Below are 21,954 nucleotides of genomic sequence, written 5' to 3'. Positions count from 1 at the left end.
CCTTGGGTAAATTCCTAGCAGTGCTATTGCTGGGTCATAGGGTAGATCTATTTTTAATTTTTTAAGGAACCCCCACACTGTTTTCCAGAGTGGCTGCACCAGTTTGCATTCCCACCAACAGTGCAAGAGGGTTCCCATTTCTCCACATCCTCTCTAGCATCTCCTGATTTGTTCATTTTAGCCACTCTGACTGGCATGAGGTGATATCTCAGTGTGGTTTTGATCTGTATTTCCCTGATGAAGAGTGACGTTGAGCATCTTTTCATGTGCCTGTTGGCCATGTGGATGTCTTCTTTAGAGAAGTGTCTATTCATGTCTTCTGCCCATTTCTTCACTTGATTATTTGTTTTTTGGGTGTGGAGTTTGGTGAGCTCTTTATAGATTTTGGATACTAGCCCTTTGTCCTATATGTCATTTGCAAATATCTTTTCCCATTCCGTTGGTTGCCTTTTAGTTTTGTTGATCATTTCCTTTGTGGTGTGGAAGTTTTTATCTTCATGAGGTCCCAATAGTTCATTTTTTGCTAGGCAGTGTTCTAAGTATATTATACTTATTAACACATTTGGTTCTCTAAACAGTTTTGTGAGGAGAATATATTATTGGTCTCTGTATTGGTTTCCTAGGGCTGTCATAACAAAGTACCACCAACCGGCTGCCTGAAACAACAGGAATTTATTGTCTTAGTCTAGTGGCTGGAGGTCCCAAATCCAGATGTTAGCTGGGTTGGTTCCTTCTGAGGGCTCTGAAGGAGAATCTGTTCTAGGCCTTGCTCCCAGTTCTGGTAGCCTTCGACATTCCTTGACTCGTAGATGGTCTTCTCCAATGTCACACTGTCTTCTCTCTGTACATATCTAACTGTGTTCAAATTTCCCATTTTTATAAGGATGCCACTCATACTGGATGGATTAGGGCCCACCTCATCTTCTCTTGATCATCTGCAAAGATCCTACTTACAAATAAGGTCACATTCACAGGTGCGGGAGGTTATGACCTCAGCATCTACTTGGGAGACATAATTCAATCCATAGTGGTCTCCATTTTAAAGATGAAGAAGTTGATGCACAGAGCAGTCCTCTAAACTGCCCATGTCACTGAGAAAGTAAGTGGCGGCAGCAGAGTCAGGGCTCTAACCATCCCACTATATTGCCTCTCATAAAGGAAGCCAGATGCAGAAAGACTGGATTACAATACAGCCAGATGTTTGCTAGGGTGGTATGTGACTGAAAGGTTTTGCCATCTCACAGCCTAGGGTGGTGGACATAATCTAAGCTGCATGAAATAATTTTAAATTGAGATTTACATCAGCACTATCTGAAGATGTGTCTGGTTAAGAACATTACAATTCCTGGGGTGCTTGGGTGGCTCCGTCAGTTAAGCGTCTGACTCTTGATTTCAGCTCAGGTCTTGATCTCAGGGTCGTGAGTTCGAGTCCTGCATTGGGCTCCACACTGGGCGTGGAGCCTACTTAAAAAAAAAATAAAAGGAAGAACATTACAATTCCTTTTACTAGATAATCTTCTCTTTGTGTTGAAACTTCTGATGAAGACAAAAGGAAAGAAAATTGCTTTTTCACGTCTACTGGATTATTATTGAATCATACTTTTCAAATAGTAAAACGTACACGCCCTGAATATAATGTGGTGTGGACCGATAAATGTATATACCTGTATGTTAACTATGGGACTGAAGGTGTTTCACATTAGTTTGCATCCTAACTACTTTTTATTGGGCTTTGTCTTTAACTGGACATGGTTTCTTCAGCACCTGCTTTGGTACATTCAATCCACAGCTTGTAAGTGTGTTTGAGGGATTATCATGGCCGATATTTTTTCCACCATTGACATGAAATAAAAAGCAGGACTTGGAAAGCTAGAGAGGCACTTAACGCAAGATGGACAGAGGAAGAAAGGTAGTGGCAGCCTGTGTGTAGGGCACCATGGCAACACCTGCTGTTTTACCCACCCTCTGCCCGGCACCTTTCTCCTCTCTCATGTCACAACCCGGTGCGGAGGAAAAGGCACCTGCCTCTGACCTTATCAGCACCTTCTTGCCCTCTGGGGACAGTCTGAAGCCGTCCTTACTGGAATGTGATGTTAGCGCTAGTGGTTCATGTGGGGACTGAGTTTAGTGACTTCCCCGCATTCTTACAAGAATAATGGAATTCCAGGGGCACCTGGGTGGCTCGGTCGGTTAAGCGTCCGACTTCAGCTCAGGTCACGATTTCATGGTCCGTGAGTTCGAGCATGGCTCAGAGCCCAGAGCCTGCTTCCGATTCTGTGTCTCCCTCTCTGTCTGCCCCTCCCCCGTTCATGCTGTGTCTCTCTCTGTCTCAAAAATAAATAAAAACGTTAAAAAAATTAAAAAAAAAATGGAATTCCAGAAAGACATAGGGTAGAGAAACATCCGAGGTCATGTAGAAATCCTCCACAGAGACAATTGAACTAATGGCCCCTTAAGGTTGCTTCCAACTCTGTGATGCTAGAATTTATTTTTCAAATGAAGAAGTTAAGGCCCTGAGAAGTAAGTGATGTAAAAAATACCATGTGAACAATTAGTGCCAAGGTAGAACTGTGGGGCTGGTGAGGAAAACGTTGGTATACCCATCATCAGATCCATGAGACTCCCATGTCAGTCCTGGGTCAGAATCTGCATTCCTTCTGCCCCACTTTAAGACTTTTGTTTCCTACTCAGACTCCATGACCTTTCAAGCTCTTGTTAAGAGGCCCATTCACAAGTAGGGGGAAACCCATAGAGGGTGGGGGTAAATGTGCCAACATACGGCACACTGCTCCCCCTTCACTGGCATGGCCACTGCAGTCCTATTGAAATAATGGCTCACAAGGCCCACAGCCCACAGGGACCACCACCTGATGCCCCTTAGAACGCTGACTGCTGGCTTAGAAACAACTTTCCCGCTGATAACTTTGTTGTTGTCACTATAAATTTGGGAACAAGAAGAGAAACAGTATTTCATTAAAAGTTCTGATTTGTTTTGCATACCAAGCCAAGAACGGAGGTATCTCAGATTTTATAAGTTGCTCTGTCAGTCAGAGAGAGACCTGTGGAATTTGCAGTGCTTTGCACTGGGGAGTAGATTGTAATTGGATAGGCGAACTCCCCTCCCCCTTTTCCCCCCTCCCCTCCTCGGGAAGTCAGCCAGCCATCGGAGGCTCTGGAATGATGCATGTCTAATCACAGTGTGCAGACAGTTTGCTCCTCTGTCTTAGTTCCTGTCATCAGAGTGTATATTTACCAAAAGAAGAGCGTTCCTGTAGTAAGTGTCAGCCTTGTGAAAAGTATGGCAAAGAAAGCAAGGGTGGCTGTGAAGTAAACCCGGGACAGCATGGGGCAAAACTGAGAGGCAGCGTCATTTGCTGTCACTGCCCGCAGCCATTCCCTGAGGTCAAGCACCCCTGTATGGCCTCATCCTTTCCTTCCTTCCCACAGCACCTACCAGAGAGCTCTGTACTTCTTAGTCCCTCTGTAAGCACTGCTGCTAACTGACCTACCTTCCAGACTAGCTCCCCACCATAGTGCAAGCTTGTATCAGCCAGAGAAGGAAGAATTCTCCCGTCAGACACCCTGCCAAGCCCTTAGGAGCATTTTGTCCTGGGGCTGCTACAGAGAGATCAAGGAGGAGACAGCACACTTAATCAATTTCGGAGCTTTATCCTCTAAGTATGCGTAAGTATACAGTAACTAGTAATGACTTATCCAACACATCTTCCTCTGAATTCTAGAACATTTTCTAAGCAATACTCCATCAATCCTCCAAGCAGCTTTTAACACGGATAGGAAAATGAACATGTTTTCTACGACTCATAAACAGTATGGAATGCTCTTAATAAACCCAGTTTTATAGAGACTGTGGTGATGATTTCTCAGCCCTAGCTAAGTCAGAGATATGAATTCCCTTTGGGGCAGGCGCGCGCTGAATCGAAAGTTGTGTGCAAGTGGAAACATGACTGGATCTGTCTGATACCTGGTGCCTTGTAAACATTAAATATGTGTTGAGTGACGTGTGACTCCACAGAAAATACCTTCCTTATTTTTCAAAAGGTCTTTCTTATTTTTGAAAAGGACAAACACACTACATATAACTGTAAAAATATTCCCAAGCACATACAAGAAAATGTGAAAGTCATTCTCATTATCACAGGCTTTCTGACTCTCTCTGCTGGTAATAGCTGTTAATAGTTTGTGCATGCTTGCAAACAGTTTTTCCTACATGTATATTTGTGAAATATAAAATATAAAGATCTATATGATGTGAATGTGAATTATTATATATCATTCTGTAACTCATTTTCATCACTGAGTAATACATGTTGTGGTATTGTAAAATCTATAAATCTAAGTTATGCTTTTTAATTGCAACATACCTTCTTGTTAGCCTAAAAGATTTTTAACCCATCTCCTGTTGATGATCATTTATGATGTTTCCAAATGTCTTCATATTCCAAAAAATGCTACAGTAAATGTTCTTGTGAGCAGAAATGTCACAATAAATATTCCTGTGGCATTCTTTGCAATAAGAAAAGAACTGTTACAATTTTTCTTGGAGAGGGAAGTGTTTTTAATGTAAATTCTTTCCTCAAGAAAGAATCCCTTTCAAAAGGTAATTCCATATATCAGTTACTTTCATATAAATGTTTAAGACCATCATTTATTACTATTCACAAGATGACACGTTGGCTTAGTGGTTCTTCTCAGATTCAGTCACATGCCTGCACAGTCAGCCTGGAGTTGTCTAGGCAGACCCATTCATCTTGGGGGGGCTCTCTCACATGTCTGGGGTTTGCTAGCTATTGTCTGGTCTGATAGCCACAGTGTTTCTCCTAGAAGCTTAGCCTGGGCCTGTTCTCTCATGACAAGACAGAGGTCAATGAGGAGAGTGGAAACATGTAAGCATTTCTTCAAGTTTCTTACCTCAAGCTTGCTATTATCCCCCTGGCCAAAGCAGGCTACATGGCTGAGTATGGAGGATGAGTGGGAGGGCATTGGCAAAGGTGTGAAAAATTAAGATAATTTTTCCAGTTGATTTGTATACATATTCAAAAAAGTTTCCAGATACTGCCAAATTGCCCTCCCCCACAATTTGTTTTTACCACAACAAATGGTATATAAGAGGGTTTTGGAAACAAAATTCAGTCTCCCAGGGCGAAATATTAGGAACATAGTACAATTTTACTTTAATGACCTTTGTCCCTTCCTTTTGATTTCTGCTGTTATATTCTAAGACTACTAAGTTTATTATAGTTATTGCTTTTTTCCATTGTATAGTTTCCTAAAGATTTATAACATTTTACTTTCTTTTTTATACCTTTAATTTTTAACTTTAATTAAAGCAACTTTAATCATTTTTTTTGCCTTAGCCATAATTAAAAGGGAATTAATATGTACTGTTAGTCTTTTCATAAAGCAGTTTCTACATTCCTAAGCATGTATAGTTTGAACTACAGCTTAGTTTAATGAAATTTTGTTATAAGTTTGCAAAACGTGGGCATGGGTGCTATATTTTCTGAGATCATTTACATCTAACCATCCCATTTTGTTAAAGCTTTTATACATAAACTATTTCTCCTTACTTATCTACTATCTTTTAGAATTGAATGTTCCTATGAGATCTTTGAAATATGTGATTTTTTCCCCTCTCACTCATTCATTTAATACATATTTGTTGAGCTCCTACCATTGGACAGGCACTATTCTAGATACCGAGAATATAGAAATAAACAACATACACACAAATATCTTTGCTCTCCTGGAGCTTAAATTCTATGGGAGAACGTATATAATAAGCAAAATGAATAAATAACTAATGACCTATATCACATAGATAAATAAGTAAATATAATTTAAGCAAGAGAAGGAGGGATATGGAGAGCCACAGTGAGGGTTATCTTTAAATGGGGCAGTCAGGAAAAGAATCCATGAGAAGATGACATGTGAAGGAGATGAGTGAAAAAGACTTACATATTTGCATCAGGCAGCATGAACAGCAAGTGAAAAGGCCCTGAGGTGAACATGTCTGGCATATTTGAGGAACAACATGGAGGCCTGTTTACCTGGAGCAAAGGAAGTGAGGTGAAGAATAGAAAGATGAGTTCAGAATGCTAACTGAAGTTAAGATCAGGTTGGGCCTTACAGATCATTTAAGAAATATGGTTTATATCCTGATGAGAGGTGAAAACACTGGATGGGTTCGAAGAGAGAAGTGACAAAGTCTGACTTAATGCTTTAACAAAAATATTCTGGCTACCCGTGGGTGACTTTCAATTTGTTGTCGTTTGTTTTCCCCTCGTGGATACTCTGAGAAAACTTAAAATTTTTTTTATATTTAAAGTAGGAAAACTTTCTTAGCATATCCATATTAGTTGTGGTGGTTTCATATTAATATTTCCTGTAACATACTGTATAGCTTCTGATTAACAAATTTTTGAATTTCATTTGCGTTTAATATTTCAGGGGCACCCATTATCTGTTTGTTGAAATGCTTGTGTTTGCTGTCAGTTTTCTGTTAGATACTTCCCTATCTTTCCTTCCTATATATTTGGTATATACTTTTCTCAAAACTATCCCCCACATCTCAGTTATTTTTCTCTCATTTTCATTTCTTCCTGCTCCATATTTATTTATCGTTTCTTAGCTGTCTGTGATCTTTGACTTTTTTCATTACCTTACCCTTGAACATTTTTTATTCTGTCATTTTCTTTCCCCATCTGACATCTCATTTCATAGATAATTTTCTTTATTTTCTGTCATAATGCAAAGTCTAAAAGTCTAATTTCTTGGACTGTGCTCATTCTAGAATAGTTTTTTTTTTAAACTTGTTCCATTTTATTTTTTACTTTTCTTCCTGCTATAGTATTTTTGTGTTGTTGATGAGCCTTTTGTATTCACACTTTTCATTTGAAAGGGGTTGGTGCTGTCTAGGCCTCATTGACCCACGGGGCTGGGTGGATTCTATTTTGCTCCCTTCTGTTTTCCTCTGGGTCCTCTCAGTACCCTCATCTTATAAAGTGCGCTGGAGGCCAGGTGTTGATGGCTTAATGTTCTCCTCAGTTTCTGAGAGTTGGGGGATAGTTGCTGGAAAGAACAATTACACCTACGAGGGGCATTAAGTTGCTTCTCTTTCTTTCTCCATAGTTATTATTTTTTGAAAAGGGTGTGTGGTAGAAAACTGAATCTTTTTTCCAAATGAGGTGGGAACAGTTCTGTCCCTTTAAACACACACAATACTTAGGAGGCTTGTTGCACTTAGAGTGGAAAATTATTCTGGGACAAAGTCAACACAAAGAAACAAACAATAGAAAGCAGGAAAGAGAACAGGTTAAGTGCAGCTCCAGAGTGCAGCAGTTCTTGGGGTCATGGTTACATGCAGCCCAGCATGGGCATCTGTCTGTCTGTCCTACACACTGAGATGGAGGTGGACGGACTGGATCAGGTAGCTGCTTTAACGTGGAAAACCTGTAGACGCCATCAAGTAGCTCCATCCAGACTTTAACAGGACAGACAAAAGGAAATCATTCCATAGGCTGAAACCGAACAACAAAAACAAAACTACATTGTTTCTTTCCCCCAAGTAAAATCAACATGAAAGGTCCTGGGTGATTGCAAAATTCCCGAGTACAAATGGAATGAACTGAAACATCAAAGACCCAATTATTTTATAAAGAAAGTACACGTCAGTCAAAATATTCTAATTCCACACAGTACAACAGACTGCTGTCTTATCTACCAGTGCCAGCACCGAGGGTCCTGGGAGGGCAGCGAGGAGGGCTCCCGAACTGCCCCTGCAGCTCTGCTTGCTCCAGGCGCTGTCCTCCCCAAGGACCCCAAATCTCTGCCTGGAATTACAAGCCGAGCTCAGAGTGGGGAGTCGCTTGCCCAACCGGGTTTTGTTGCATGTGCTTTTTGTTCAGGTGCGACTTCTTTCTTCAAGAAGGTTTAAGGCCGCCTGGGTTTTTGTGTTTTCAGTGCTGACGTGAAGCCCAACCGCAGGACCCTCTACCCACTGACACAATATGCTCCCAGTGTAGGTAAAGGACAGTGTCCCCTCTGGGCAGCACAGAGTTGATAAAAAAGTAAGGAAAGCTGTCCTGAAAGCTTAGGCAGTTAAGTTAGAGGTGAGCTGGAGGCAAGAACGGTGATAAATAGGTTAGGAGTTAGAAGCCCTGGGGGCACAACATCACACATTAGAAGCCTGGGGGCACAGCATCCTGACTGTGGCTTCCAAGACCCTGGGCAGACAGAATGGGAGCCACCAGTACAGAGCAAGCGCTCTCCTCCTACACCTCCGCCCCAGGGTAACCCCTAGACTCATTATAATGTATTTGCATTGCTGTTTTAGCCCCCCTGCCCACCCTTGCCTTGGGGGAAGCTGCCGTGAAGGTTGGGTAGAAACCTTGTAAGGTCAAAAACTCCTGGTCCCAACCTGTGGGAGGAGTCCCCAAAATGACTGGAAGCAGCCTCTATTAGAGACCACTCCCCATAACCCAAGGTCCCACTCACACAAAAAGAGAGGACCCCTGTACCCTCAGGGCAGTTGCCCCCTCTGGGCCTGCCTGCTCCCCCTTCTTGGGAGAGTAGTACTGTCCCTAATAAACTGCTTTGTGCTTGCTCCCTTCCTTCTGGCTGTCTTTCTTTGAGCGTGGATGCTCCCGTAACCTTTTGCGGGAAATGCAAGAACCAAAATAGCCATTCCCGCAAGGCAGGCTCTCCCAGTGGTAATGGTCCCAGTCGCTAGTTTTGGGCGTCTTTCTCACTGCTGGTAGCTGACAGCGGTCCACACTGAGGGCGATGATGATGCTCTTGGGTCTTCTGTCTTTAAAAAAAAAAAAAAAAATTTTTTTAATGTTTATTTATTTCTGAGAGCATGAGCAGGGGAGGGGCAGAGAGAGAGGAGACACAGAATCCGAAGCAGGCTCCAGGCTCTGAGCTGTCAGCACAGAGCCAACACGGGGATTGAACTCACAAACCGTGAGATCATGACCTGAGCCGAAGTTGGTTGCTCAACCGACTGAGCCACCCAGGCACCCCTTGGGTCTTCTGTCTTGACCTGCTTCTGCTCTGGCTGCTCTGACTGGTCGCCATTCTGGTGCTTTGTGGGCAGGGAGGCTGACACCCATGCACGTCTGGCCAGCCTGTGCAGAGGACCCACCACTGCACCGTTCACCAGGCCATGGACGGTGGCAGGGATTGGCACCATGTGAGTTGCGTTTTGTGTTACAGTTTTTATTGGTACCTGGCGGTGACCTGGACAGGGGTGGTCTATGAAATCTGAATGACCCGGCTAGCAGTGCCTATAGGGTGAGGCATGGCGAATCACAGGAATAGGTTCTATTTTCACCTTTACTTCTTTATGATCTTCACTCTCTTGCGGCTCTGCCCTAGTGGGGGGCCAGCATGGCTGCCTGAGTGACCACTGCCTGGTCAGTGACGGTGTATGTGTTCGCTGGGGCCAGCCTGGCCACGCCAGTAATAGACACTGCTGGGATCTGATGGATGATGTGAGTCGTCTGCACGACAAGCTGCTCAGAGGTCCAGGTGGTCACAGGGGCTGTGACTGTGTAGGTGACAGGCCTGATTGCTGGTGGCAGCTGCTGCTGCTGCGTGGCAATTAAAGGCCCAACTAGACAGAGGTGAGCCTGGTGCACTCTGGACAGACAGGGCCTCTTGGATGACAGGCAGTTGGGACTGTGAGGTTGCAGACTCAGGCTCCAGGTCGGAAGGGGGTGGGGCACGATGAACCTTCTCTCAACAGGCTCTCAGGGGTCTGGGCACCACTGGCCTGAGCAGACCGCACTCCAGTGTGACTGGGAGGGGCCGGGGCACTTCTATCTGAGAGAGGTCCCCGAGGGGATCTGCAGCAAGGCACGCCCCTGTACCATCTTTTCCTAAAAGCCTGCTCTATTCATTTGCTTTCAAGGGCAGGATCTATCCTCCAGAATGAGCCTTTGCCTAGTTCTTCCTGGGAACGTGGTATTTTGATGAGATAACGATTCAGAGAGAGGCTGTGGCAGACTGAATTCTGCCAGCCCTTGTCTACCGTCCTGTAGTGTGGATAATTTTTAGTGATGTGAGTATAAATTCCATTTAGAGTGAGTTGTTTATCAGAGGCCATTGTAATTGCTTGTACGATTAACTGCATAGGAATAAGGTGGCTTTGAATCATCCTCTGGGCTGTCTCCACCAGAATCTTCCTTTTCATTTTTTCAGGCTGCGAGTTGTCGGCCTTTAAATTGAGGTCAGCTGGTGTCACACAGCCCATTTTTGTACCCCGAAGACCCTGCTCCCTGGGGGGGCGGGTTGCTGGATGGGTAGGAGTTTGCAGCACTGACGGTTCCCAATGGCTGAGATGATGAAGTGCGCCGTGGTGTCTGGAACGCCTACGGTCAGGGAGTCAGGGGCAGGGGCGAGGTGCGGGCCTGCGTGGGCTTCACTCCCAAACCTCCCGCTTCTCCACCTTCTCACGTGACCTTGCCGTCGGTGCCTGGGAACCCGAACGTACACACGTGCGGCAGCTTCCGCGATCCCACTGTTCTTGCGGTTCTTGCCCGCAGCTGTTGCAGAGAGAGCAGGGAGAAGCCGCTGTCGCCCCGGGAGTGAAGACGTGGAGGTGGCCCCGCCAGATGAAGCCCGAGTGGCCCGTGCTCAGGTCCACGGAGCCCTGCGACCGGTTGCGCCTGATGGTCACCCAGCGCTTCCTCGTCAGGTACTGGACCTCGTGGACCTCGAGGCGTGCCACGGCCCAGCCGCCTGGCGGGGACCCCCTGTCGCCCGGGGGCCTGGCCACCGCCCTCGGCCTGAGAGTGCCCGGCCGCCCCTCCCACCGCCAGGGAGCTGAGGGCCGCGTGCACTGCCGGGGCGGCTGGCGACCAGCGGAGGCCACAACATAGTTATTTTAAGGGACATTCCTGGGGACATTCCTCTCCACTGAAGGGTGTTTTCAGTTTGAGAATGTTTCACCCCAGGGGGAGTGTGTATTTTGGGTGCGTTTGGTGTTCATCTGGTTTCCAGGAACCCCTCCTTAATCTGTGGCAGTGGAGAAGAGGGTTTCGAAGAACATTCTAGGTTTCTGGGCCTTGCAGGTCCTAAACCATTGAGTTGGGTTTGTTCCAAGTTGGGCGTATCACTGAGGGTTTCCTGGATTCCTCCCCCCCCCCCCCCCTTCTGCCCTCTTCCCTGGGAGTCAGGAGAAGTCATCATCTTGTTAGTTCTGGGAGCCCTAATTGTTCTGCTTCTGGAAGAAATTTTAAAGGACTGTTTGAGTTAACTGATGATATGTTCTTTCTTTATTCTTTTTCTTTCTGGAGGGTAGTGTTATATGAGTCTATGTCTCTCTGCCATTTTTCTCTAGGAGTTTCTTACATGTGCTTAATCTCCTTGAAAAGTTCTCATAAAACTTGCTTAGGTGGCTAATTTATTTATTTATTTACTTAAAAAATTTTTTTTTTAACGTTTATTTATTTTTGAGACAGAGAGAGACAGAGCATGAATGGGGGAGGGTCAGAGAGAGGGAGACACAGAATCTGAAACAGGCTCCAGGCTCCGAGCTGTCAGCACAGAGCCCAACGCGGGGCTCGAACTCATGGACCGTGAGATTATGACCTGAGCCGAAGTCGGACTGAACCACCCAGGCGCCCCATTAGGTGGCTAATTTAAAGACCCATCTCAATTTTGGTCTTCATTGTGTCCGTCGTACTCCAGTGACACCTATCCTAGGCATCCGAGGAAATAAAATGGTGTTTTATTAAAACATTGTTTCATTTGCATAGATTAGTTGATTAGATTTGAAAAATAAAGTATAACGTTGCCTAGTTAAGAGTAAGAACTTCTTAGTTACTTGAATTTTAGAAGCTTCTTGGTGAAGAAATAATTCAGGCATTAAAACTACTTTCTCAGTTTTAATTACCTTTTATTATTTGCCTGAGACTTGATCATAAAGATGTAATATAAATCTAAGTAAGCACAGGGTTTTGCTTAGGCACCAAATGGGTTATTTCAGTTACTCACGGCAGAGAAACCAGTTTCTGAACCAAGTCCTAGATGGTGGGACCCCTTCCTTGTTTGTACTTTATAAGTAGAAAGAAAAGCAAAAGCCCAGCCAAACACTCTCAGTTGCTGAGGAAACACAGCATTTTCTGCTGAATGGAGGAGAAACCTATGAACTGTGCAGTCTTGTTGACTCACTGTAAGTCGATACCAATGATCCCAAATACGTGTTTTGTCAAACAACAGAGTCCTGTTGTCCTTTGCATAGATGGGAACCTTATACGTGGTAAGAATCCAATACTAACTGATTACTTATTTGAGAGTGTGGTATTGTCACTGTCTCCTTTTACATATTTAGGTGGTTTTACTCTCTGTATGTCCTCCACGCCCCGCTGCTTTAATGAGCTTTTATAGAGTACAAACAACGTATGGGTACAGAGTCAACCTGACTAGTGCAGTTCAAAACCACACAATTTTGAATCTTATTCTTCTAGGTTCTGAGAGGGTAATAGAGGCATGCTTAAAACCATGGCCCCTATAGATGAGCCTTTCCTAATTGGCCTTCCATGGTCTGCGAAGATAGATAGCTCTGTTTGCCATTCTCGTATGATAAGAAGACACATTGGCTGTGTGAACAGAAGTAAACAAGAAGGGTACTTACTCCTCCTTGAGGATCACATGTTCATTCTAAGCATCAGGAATAGAGCTCAAATTGAACATGGGTATCCTGTAAAATCATAGTCTGTCGCCTCTTCAAATACAGAACAGTATGAAGCCTCTGTCGAGGGAAAGATGATCATACCATGATTGTATTTTCATCAAGCTTTGATTTGGCAACAGGTGATTAGGCAAGAGTTTAGAGGACATTGCAAGTTTGTGAAACATTAAGATCCTTCTTTAATTGGAAAAAAAAAGGCCTTCAGGAAGCATTAGAAAAGCTTTCTTTAATGTTTATCTGGCCTCTAGTATAGTGCTGAATACCTGTTAGACATTCTATAAATAGTTATTCAATGATTGATTAGCTTTGCAACTAGTACACTGTAAAAGGTCATTAGGAATGAATGGTTGTTGAGATAGGAGATAAAGATTAACAGAAGAATGAAAATAATTCAAATAAAACTGAGGTCTATGCTTTAGATGGATTAATAAGGAAATTTTTGTATATGCTTTAAAAATACGGTGATGTTTTCAAATGCTCAACACTCCTTTTTAGAAAATATTTATTTATTTTTCGGAGAGTGCAAATGGGGGAGGGGAAGAGAGAAGGGGACAGAGGATCTGAAGTGGCCTGTAGGGCTCGAACTCATGGACCCTGAGATCATGACCTGAGCGGAAGTTGGATGCTCAACTGACTCAGCCACTCAGGTGCCCCTCAAATGCTCAACACTCCTAATTACCTTTTTAAATATGAATGAGTAGAATGCTTGTCACCCTGTTGATCATTAGCGCTGATTTGGTTGGTTTCCCTGGATAGTCTCTTATTTTCCTCATTGATTTAAATACCTTCTGGAAGCTGAGCTCACGGATGAAAAATTTGTCCTTACCAGACAGAGAAGAATATTTCTAGGTCTAGGGTCCCTTGCTCTTTGGATCATTTAGTGTCTTTTGAGTCTAAGGTTGTGGGAAGGAAGAAGGTAAGAACATGAAGTTTGTCTAGATCTGCATTAGCTTCTTCATTACATTGTTTTATCCCAACCTCCTTTGCTTCTTTTCTAAAATTGTCAGTTTACTGAATGATTGAGACCATATCGGTATTGCCTAGTTCTTAATTGAATTTCAAGCAAACCTTTTGCTATCAATCTATAATGGCATCGTAAGTAAAGGCAAGCCTCGGGTCTTCTGGTTTATAATGTTATTATCGACAGGATTCTGAATAGGTAGGTTCAAGACAGATATGTCCTTGTTTATTGTATACGTGCTCATAATGGAGAACGTAAGGCATCCATTTAGAAGTGGAAAGGAAGGACTTTATGCTGCTGACTTAAACTGGAGAATCAGTAGTGATTATAATCCTGTTTCAGTTTTTGTCTTATCTTCTGAAATTTCAATGGGTGTTAACATTTTAGCTATCGTATTATAAAATACATTTAGATAATGTATTTTACTCTAATGTCCAAAAAGAGGACAGAGGAATGATGTGGTTAAATGAGTGGTGGTGAGTGAAGTGATCGTGCTGATGCTATAGCTTGAAGCTGGAAGGGTGAAGAACGTGAACACGTGTCTAGTACTTCTCTATGCTAAGCTCCGTGCAGGTGCTTTAAATAGAACATAGCATTTAATAATTAGAACTCTTTTAAGTTAACATTATTATGAGGTTGAATCAAATGAAATAGCCATTTTTGTAGGTAAAAAATTATTGCATGTTGGTGATTTCAAATGGTTCAACCTAATACTTTCTTTTTATGGAGTGAAAAAGCTGACGTGTAGAGAGATTAAGTAATTTTCTCAAATCATACGGTTTTAAACCCAGGTTTTATGACTCTCAAACCAACCTTATTTCACCGGACTGGGCTGCCTTCCAAAGAGGTTTTGTCATTGCTTCTCTGCTGATGGTGGAGAAGCCATTTGGTATATCTGCACCATGGTTTCCATACCCCCCGTGCTCTATTAATACCACCCACTTACTTGATAGAGTGGTGATTAGGATCAAATGAACTTCTGTAAAGCTGTTTGGGGAATATGTCCTAGAAACTTATTAACATATTCCTGTTTTTTAGTTCAGGAATGTGGCCAAAAGATACAACATCAACCAAAATGGAGAACATGTAACTTTCCTTGAAGTAAACTATATCTTTATAGTTTCTCCCCTAAAATCTCTTAAATTTCTTATAATTGGGAAACATCTTTTACCACAGAAACGTAATTTCGTAGTTTAGAAATGTTTTGCATTTAGCAGCTGAATAGATTAAAACTGTGTAAATGTTATCAACTCACTTCTTAGGTGTAGTTTAACATGTTCGATCAAAGAAAAGGGAGAACCTTTACTGGAATGTTTGGGAAATTTACTAAGTAGGCACTTGGACACTTAGTACAGTGTTTTTTTTTTTTTTTTTAATACATAGTGAGTAATAAATATAAAATGAATACCGATATAGAAAGTAAAGGGAAGAGAGAATGAGAGGTTTAAAAACCTGTTACTATAAACTCTGCAGAATTACTGATATTGTAATTTTTTTTTAAGTTTACTTATTTATTTTGAGAGAGAGAGAGAGCGAGTGCAAGAGCGAGGTGGAGGGAGAGAATCCCACGCAGGCTCAGTGCATACACAGCCTGATGTGGGGCTCGGACTCATAAATGAGGAGGAGATCATGACCTGAGCTGAAATCGAGAGTCAGATGCTTAACTGACAGAGCCACCCAGGCACCCGTGTAATGTGTTTCTAGACCCGTGTATTTCTAAAGATTAACTGAAGTGTATAGTAATTGTTGGTTGTTGGAATAAATAAGGTAATTTTGTTTGACTTGAATGTATGTGTATAGGGTCCAAATGTATATTTCTTCTCTATCTCTTGAGTGTATCTAGAGAACATAAGGGCCAGGAACTGTAGTAGATGCTACTGAAATAATACGGCAACAAAACAGACACATTCTGCCCCTATTGCCACTCACCGTGTACTCTGTTACTTCAGAGTCTCTGCCTGGTAAATTGATTTCATGGAAATTTGAGTAAGGTCATTGAGCATAGGTTAAAGAGGATAAAAGAGGAGGACAGTTGTCATTTGGGTTATGGTTAAGGAACATTAATAGGAACAGAAAATTATTTGGATGTTTTGCGGATGTGGGGTCAAATTTTAGCTGATGAGAATCCTGATGTGTACGTGCCCAGCTCCTTCTGCCTGGAAGTGAGAATGCTGATTAGAGGAATATATGCGGTAAGATAGGAGGCCCTTCCAACAGAGTGAACCTGAGCAGGAATGAGAAGGTACTAGCTCTAGGTATGCATCACCAGCCATTTGGTTCTCCAACCCCACTAATCCTGGGAGTTTCTGCAGACTGATAATTTGCCAGATTTTCAGAAGAATAGTCTGTAGTGAACTGAAAAGCTTAGCACAGGTGATAAGTGTTACTTACTTGTTATTTAATCATACATATGTGTGTGTGTGTGTGTATACACACACACACACGTATAAAGGCTGCTCATGGCATGAAAGAGTTGGTCTACTCTTAAAGGTGAACAATTTTCTGCTCAGTGTATGAGCTTCTACTCACTTAGAATATAACATAGTTTATTGCAATTTTAATAATGATAAGTTTAATATAGAAGTGATTATTAACAAGTGCTGTACCTCTAGTTAGAAGGATTTGGGATCCTGAGAAACTTAACAGAAACCCATGGGGGAGGGGAAGGAAAAAAAAAAGAGGTTAGAGTGGGAGAGAGCCAAAGCATAAGAGACTCTTAAAAACTGAGAACAAACTGAGGGTTGATGGGGGGTGGGAGGGAGGGGAGGATGGGTGATGGGTATTGAGGAGGGCATCTTTTGGGATGAGCACTGGGTGTTGTATGGAAACCAATTTGACAATAAATTTCATATATTGAGAAAAAAAAAAAAAGAAGGATTTGGGTTATAACCAAGTCTGGGAATACGAGCCTGAGCATATTATCCAATGTTTGACAGGTACCTAAGAACACATGAATGTGATGAGTTTGTGAGGTGGACTAGAGATTACATTATGTTGTGCAGTTAGAAACAGAGCATCCATCAAGGCAAAGGCCAGCATCTGGGATGCGATCCAGGATATTCCTGAGTAATGGCAGGCAGGAAGTCAACACTGTCTGTATGCTATCTGTGCGCATGTTCTGTATGAATCCAAGTCCTGATTTAGCCATTTTTTTTTAAATTTTTTTTTCAATGTTTTTTATTTTATTTTTTGGGACAGAGAAAGACAGAGCATGAACGGGGGAGGGGCAGAGAGAGAGGGAGACACAGAATCGGAAACAGCGATTTAGCCATTTTAAAAGATATCTATTGAGCAGGGCTTGGAGTGATTTATCATTCAAGTGACACCTGAACATTTGGCTTCATGGCTACAAAGATTAGTAACAGCAATTATATGTTTATGTGGGGGTGCACTCATGTGCCTTCATACAAAAACAGAATAACATCAAGTTGACTTGTTCAAATTAAATTTTCAAGTAACTATTTGAAAAATACTTATTTTCATAACTATTTTTTAATGTTTATTTTTAGAAGAGGGGAAGCGGGGGAGAGCAAGGGAGACGTAGTATCCAAACCAGGCTCCAGCCTCTGAACTGTCAGCACAGCGCCCGATGCGGGGCTTGAACCCACGAACCGTGAGATCATGACCTGAGCCAAAGCTGGATGCTGAAGGAACTGAGCCACCCAGGCGCCCCTCGAATATCATAACTATTAATGGTTTATCTCAGATGTTCTTTTATGAGGTTTCACATCCCTCAAAATAGCATTCTTAAAAGAATAATTATGGTTTATGAAGTATAAGACTAGATTCACGTAGCCTTGTTTTGTTTGCTGAGGCAGAGGTTGGTAGCATGAAATAGTACCTCAATAGAGGATATCCTACAGAGGGAGAATTTCAGTGGACACTTATTGTGAGGAAGCCAAGGGTAGAAGTTAGCGTGGAACTAGCATGAATTTCTGCACCCAGGCAGAACTTCCAAAACTAACACTCCCTTTCCTCTCCACATTGTCCTTCTTCCTAAGAAAAGTCTTTACACAGCAGTCCAGAAGCCAGAGGAGAATATTTTTGCTCTCTGAACTTGAGCTTGTTCACATTCTTGTTCTGCTCCTACTGTGGGATATGTGATTTGGACAAGTATGAATGGATGGGGTTGGGGAGTGTATGTGGTGGTAGAGATTTCAGTTATTCTTGTGAGATTTAGCAAATAAAAATACAGAATATTTAGTTCAATTTGAATTTCAGAGAAACAGCAACAAATACTTTGTTTAGTATGAGTGTGTTCCAACTATTGCACTAATTTTTTTTTATCTGCATTTCAAGTTTAACTGAGCACCCTGTAATTTTTCTGGCAGCCCTTATTTAGTTAGAACTTCAGTGGAGGAAGCTACCACTTAAAGCCTGCTAAAGTTTTGCTATGGACATTGGTTGGTGCTGGTTTTGTTGTTGTTGTTGTTGTTGTTGTTGTTTTTTAATTTTTTTTTTCAACATTTATTTACTTTTGGGACAGAGAGAGACAGAGCATGAACGGGGGAGGGGCAGAGAGAGAGGGAGACACAGAATCGGAAACAGGCTCCAGGCTCCGAGCCATCAGCCCAGAGCCCGACGCGGGGCTCGAACTCACGGACCGCGAGATCGTGACCTGGCTGAAGTCGGACGCTTAACCGACTGCGCCACCTAGGCGCCCCTGTTGTTGTTTTTTGTACAGTGATGTTTGGCCCCATGTAGATAATCAAATGTAAAGGAAAAGGGAGTACGAACCAGCACTCTAGGCACAGAGTTTCATAGGAGTTTTTTTATGGCTTGTCAAAGGCTACTTCTTTCAAGAGGTAAGCAGAGAAGGTAGCAGAGAAGGAAGTAAGCCTGTTTTCATTGACCCAAGAGTCTCCCTAGAGGAAAAGAATTAATATTTTTCAGTATCTGTTTTCAAACATTTCTCTATATAACTAATGCCTGAATGAATAATGGGTTAGGTGATCTTGACTGACACCTTCTTGCAGACAGACACCCCATATCTCAGAAGGGAACTCTCATAAGGGCAAGGAGGCTCAACCGATGGCCTGGGATCAACCCCAGAAATTTTGCCCAGTATGTGCCATGGGGTGAAAAACACCAGTTTTCCTGGCAAAGGGTGTGCTGTGGCAGTAACACCAAGTATGTAAGGAGGAATCTTAAGAGGCCAAGGTGTTTGATGTTTTTGTGAATGCCACACCAGAGGGAGTAAAACCATTTCCCATACAAAGACTCCTGTAGCAATGGCATTGAGTTGGGTCAACAGTGCTAACCTCGCAAGAATGGACAAAGGTGCAGGGTTAGCAAATGCAGCATTTGCAATGCACACACCATGCAGCATTTTACTCCTCCCTCTGTACTCGCTTCCCTTGTTGAGTCCTACTCATTTCCTTCCCCCCCCTCCCCCGCCCCAAGTGTAAATTCTTTTAGAAGCTCATCTCCCTAGACTCTTGTTTCAGTTGAACAGGCAAATATGGTGGAATGCAGTACTAGCTCTTTTCCCTGGAGGACAACTGGCCCTTTGGCCCTAGCATAAAAGACTAGGGAGTGGATAATGGGGGCTGGGGGAAGTGTGTGATGGTGGGGAGGTATCCTGAACTTGGCCTCACCACTCTGCATTTAAATTGACTAGTATCTAGCATGTCGACACCGTCAGTCAGTAATAGTTCCCTTCCACCTGTCTGTTTGAGATGGTGCTGGAACCAGCAAGCTAGTTTTATACCTAGAGAGGAGAGGTCAGGAAGAAAGAGAGGGTAGAGGAAATTTTCTTTTCTTTGCTTCGGAGGGAATTGTCAGTGTCCTCCTGGGCGGGAAGGATAGGATCTGTCAGGCAAATGTGATATTAGAGTGTGAAATGCTAACTACCTGGTGACTTTAGTCAGATTAAAAAAAAAAAAAATTCTGGCGACCATTGCTTTTTCCTTCGAGATGAGACATTTGGACTAAATTAGTGGTTGTAATCCTGGGCACAAATGAAGGTCACCTGGCAAGTATCTGAAAAATACAGTGCTCATACCAGGATGACCGTGTAATTTATTATCCAAATGAGCATCCTTAAAGCCTGGAAGAAAAAGCTAAAAATAATTCACAGGAACTGATAGTTCCATAAAAGGTGTCACATAGGACTTTTCCCCCCGGATTATGGAATGTATTTCCTAACTACCCGTTCCTAGAAATCTGACTTCATAGGTCTAGGATAGGGTGATTCTAATGAGCATCTTGCTTGTAAATGACTGCAATCTTGTTGAAGACTTCTGCACTGTGTCTAATAGGGCCTCTGTTATGTACCTGGAGTTGGTAGTTGACTGTGGGTGAGTTTCTGAATTCTGGATGTTTTGTTCTTGGTAGGTGCCGTCTACTGCTTTTTCTGAGGTCTTTTGCTACCCTTTCTCTTTTCTTACCATGACTATACAGACCAGAAGGGGGCAGGAGAAGAGGAAAATTCTTGAGGCCCATTTTACTTATTTTTTCCTTATGAGAAACTTAATTCTAAATCAGTCTCCCTGGAACCTACCACAGAGAAAGTAGATTAAAAAAAATACTGTGCTCTCTGGGAAGAATGTGTTTACTCATTCCTGACTTCAGGTCATATTAGTGAGCAAAGATTAATGGTACATCCAATTAAGGTGAGCACCAGGAATTACATGTGCATCACCACTCTGACAGTCACTGACCACAGCAGCTCAGCACCTCCAGCTTGCCCAGGGAAGGCACAGAACAGTCAGCTCTTTCAAATGAGAGAAAAATTACATTTATTACTTAACTAAGACTCAATCTGGTAACAGATATTTTAGATTGCTCTTTATTGTCCTCTTATAAGAAACTGCACTAATTTAAAAAACTCTAAAAATATGGGCCAAGCCGGGTATCCATGCCACATCTATATCTCTGAAGGGGTGCTCCTTGGTCATCCGTGTGTCATGCCCTGCGATGCCACTTATCCACTCCGCGTTATTGGAGTGAACCCAGAGCAGCCATAGGGCACAGCAGAAAAGATGACATGAGTTGATATAATCTCCTTCCTTTAGATTGTCACCTAAGAGGGGCAGGGCACTTAGCAGGTGGGGGAGGGGCAGAATTTAAGGGTTGGAAAGTAAGAAAGGGTGGGGAGACAATGATGGGCCACTTGCAGCCCAATGGTATGAGGGATCAGAAACTAAAAGAAAGCAGATGGACGCAGTGCTGCAGGAAGTGTGGTATGGGTGTCAGTACTGGCCTGTGTGCTAAGCCAAAGGAAAAAAGAGGAAGCTAAGCTTTTGTACTGTAGAGTGATGTAACATTATAGTGACATCCAAATATTTAAGTTTGTGTTTTATAAAAGCATTGGTCCATGATGGATTGGGGAGCAGTGGGGGGGAAGCATTCCTGGACCGTAGATGGTTTGAGAAGCACTGGATTAGAAGTGGTGGGTCATAATATAGGAAGAAGGGACCAGAGACATGGAAAAGTGCAGTCATACCAATGGCTGAATTTTAATGAACATCTATGAGTAGCTTTTGCTGAAGCCCTTGGAGCCACCTTGAGTCCCAAACCATCCCACCGTCCTGTCCTATCTTTTTTGGGGTCTGGTTTGTGGGCTTTCTGACATTTGAGTGAGCTTCTGTTCCTTGCAACCACAGAACCAAAGAACATAAGTGAAAATAAAGGGGAACATAAAGGACACATCTAGAAAATTGCGTTGGGTGTTCTAACTTATTACGTAGTAGGATTGAAGAATGAGTTTATATATTGAGTTGTCGTAGTATTTATTTATGTATTTATAATGTTTATTGAGAGAGAGAGAGAGAGAGAGAGAGAGAGAACATGAGTGGGGGAGGATCAGAGAGAGAAGGAGAGAGAATCCCAAGCAAGCTCTACAACATCAACACAGAATCTGATACGGAGCTCAGTCTCACAAACCATGAGATCACGACCTGAGCCAAAATCAAGAGTCAGATGCTTAACTGACTGAGCCACCCAGGCGCCCCTGTCATACCATTTTAAATTAGAAATGCAGGATTTAATTTATTGATTTAATGACAGAAGTGTTATGTGTATGGATTGGTGGACTCAAGGGGAAGCAGGGAGGAGCTATGCAGTTCATGAGAGAAAAAAATTCATCATAAGAGTGATGTGGTGGCTCAGTCGGGTGAGTGTCCAGCCCTTGATTTCAGCTCAGGTCATGATCTCGTGGTTTGTGGGGTTGAACCCCATGTTGCGCTCTGTGCTCTTTCTGCCCCTCCCCTGTTCTTTCTCTCTCTCTTTCTTTCAAAATAATAGCAGCAAGAAAATCATCATAAGAAAGGAGGCT

The 21,954-nt window shown here is 42.8% G+C and overlaps 1 pseudogene; it reads right to left on the bottom strand.

Moving 5' to 3' along the window:
- Positions 1 to 685: 685 nt before the first annotated feature.
- On the bottom strand, positions 686 to 20,120 carry LOC106976184 (forkhead box protein K2-like; annotated as a pseudogene).
- Positions 20,121 to 21,954: the final 1,834 nt, after the last annotated feature.

The sequence above is a fragment of the Acinonyx jubatus genome, chromosome B1, assembly GCF_027475565.1.
Source record: "Acinonyx jubatus isolate Ajub_Pintada_27869175 chromosome B1, VMU_Ajub_asm_v1.0, whole genome shotgun sequence".
NCBI classification, from domain to species: Eukaryota; Metazoa; Chordata; class Mammalia; order Carnivora; family Felidae; genus Acinonyx; species Acinonyx jubatus.
Note: the sequence above shows the minus strand (reverse complement) of the source record. Positions and strands in the feature narration are given on the sequence as shown.